At 38.4% G+C, this 2,402-nt stretch overlaps 1 non-coding gene across 1 annotated transcript; it reads left to right on the top strand.

The window, feature by feature from the left end:
• The first annotated feature begins 1,126 nt into the window (after positions 1-1,126).
• Positions 1,127-1,199, top strand: TRNAK-CUU (transfer RNA lysine (anticodon CUU)). Its single transcript has one exon. It is a non-coding gene; the product is annotated as a tRNA-Lys (tRNA).
• The last annotated feature ends 1,203 nt before the right edge of the window (positions 1,200-2,402 follow it).

Genomic DNA, 2,402 nt, shown 5'->3' on the forward strand with positions numbered 1-2,402 from the left:
TCGATGAGAATAAATACATTACTATTGGTTTGTGTACTTGGTATTCTATCTCTGAAGGCACACCATCTTGCTGATGACTAGAAAACCATTAGTGGAGCTCAAATTATTTCTGGATTGGGGTGATGACAGCCTGACCTGTCCATTATACAGTTAGATTGCCCCTCTTGCATCTAGAAAGTAACCAGTGTGGTGTTACTTGACCCTATGTAAATACCCAGTGCCCTGTCAGCTATGAATGTTGTCCTGCAACTATGAATGTTTAACCAAAATTGATAATTCTTGGTTATAAAGGTTTGCCAAATTATGCTTTTTCTAACCTTTTTTTTTTTTTTTTAACCCCCCGCAAAGTAGAGCGTTCTTTCATCAACTGGAACTATTTGGTTATTGTTCCTACTGGAAAAGCGGAGTAAATTCTTAATTCTTTCTTTTTAGTGGGAGGTGATTTGTAGTAGTCATCCCTTCCCACACTAAGGTTCTATCAATTTACAAGATGGATGTTTTCACCTTTTAGTTTTGCGCGTTTGTGCAAACTCTATGTAGCGTTTTCAACTAATTTCTGAGACTGCTTTAGCTTTTTTTTTTTTAATAATCCTTTGTGTGAGCATGGCTTGGTTGGACCACCGTCGTGCCACAGAAATCTCAAAGTCCCATGGTGCCCCGAAAGCCACCCAGCTCTGCAGCTGTGTTTTCAATTCTGAGCGTTTCTAGGCGGGAAGGATAACAGTCCTCTGGAACCCGTTTTTTGTGTTCAGCCCCGTGAGTTTTGAGAACGTTCTCTGTCCTCGGTGTCGCAGACGGGAGACTGCTCTGTCTGCAGCAATCTTCAGGGTAAACAGAAGCCACCTCCACGTTCACTTCCGTTCTCTAGGCGAGAGTTGGGATTGCCTTCCTTCGTCTGCTTTACCTAAAGAAAACTGGAAGATACTGACCACTAGAGGGCCGTTTATGCATTTTTATTAAACAGTTTATAGGCACGGAATCAGAAATGAAATACAAATTTGAGAAGAGTGGAAAAAATTTAAGAAAAAATTATAAAATATTATTTAACACAAAATATAATCCTTGGAGGAAGTTAAAAGTGGTCTTTCTCCTTTGAAGGGATGTAGACAAGGTTTGCTCCCAAGCAGCCCGGCTAGCTCAGTCGGTAGAGCATGGGACTCTTAATCCCAGGGTCGTGGGTTCGAGCCCCACGTTGGGCGGCCTAGTTTTCGTTTTCCCTTTTCAATTTCTTATCACTTCCCATCAATGCTAAAAAACCACTTTCAATTCTAATCACCGTAAATAACAGAATTCAAAGCGGAGCTTGTTATTCTCACACAACTGAATACATAAAAACTACAAGCTGTTAATCGAACTAAATGGAACTAGAAAACATTTTCGTCTTGCAAGTACACAGTTAAAGCTTGTCTAGTGTAAAAAAATATTTTTACCGAGTGGCCTATTTGAAGAACAGAGGAATGCCAAAGTTTAGGGGATAACAAGACATAAAAAGTAATGAAATTGTAGAGTTTCTGAGTATTGCGGAAGTCATCTCTGTCAAAATGTTTGAAATGTGTGTTTTTGACTTAATGACATGAGATACTGAAGATTAGTTTGGAGAGTAAGTTTGATTCACAGGGTTTACTAAGAATCTTATTTTTATATTCTGAAATTTCTTTAAGTAAATTCGTTTACTCTCTGTCAATGGGTAAGACTAGTAATTACTCTGGACTGTTAGAGTTTTAAACCACTGTGAGATTGTTTGGTGATGGGCTAACAAGACAGTCATTGTGAACAGGCCCTTGAAAAAATTAGGACATTTTAATTGTTCTTAAGTTAGTGATCGGAGCAAAAGTTTTCCTTCAGTCATTTTGAACTCTCAAAACACATCTCAAAGCAAATATAACTCCTTCATCTGTTTCCCTAAACGAATCTAATTTCTTAGGGCAAAAATTGCTTTTATGTTGACAGCCGCAAATTCTTTATCTTAAATATTTTGGGTCATTCTCAGCACTTCTCAAACATTCTCCACAGTTGCTCTATGTTATTATTTACTCATCACTTGAAGATACAACTTCAGTCCTTGGAAGTAAAACATGGAAAATTTATTTCAGCGTCAGAAATGAAAACCCCTAGACACCTCGTTATACAGAGAGGGGTGGGATGGAGCTTTTCAAACGAAGCAAGCCCAGTCATAGATAATGCAAACTGATGAGAAAAAATGAAAATATATATCCATTTTAAATGTCTTTTGTTGTTGTTGTTAGTGCCATCAAGTCAGTTCCAACTCATATTGACCCTATTTACAACCGACCAAAACAGATCCTATGTACAACAGAACGAAACACTGCCCAGTCCTGCACCATCCTCACAATCATTGTTATGCTCGAGCACATTGTTGCAGCCACTGTGTGAATCCATCT

Source organism: Elephas maximus, chromosome 13 (assembly GCF_024166365.1).
Source record: "Elephas maximus indicus isolate mEleMax1 chromosome 13, mEleMax1 primary haplotype, whole genome shotgun sequence".
Classification (NCBI taxonomy): domain Eukaryota; kingdom Metazoa; phylum Chordata; class Mammalia; order Proboscidea; family Elephantidae; genus Elephas; species Elephas maximus.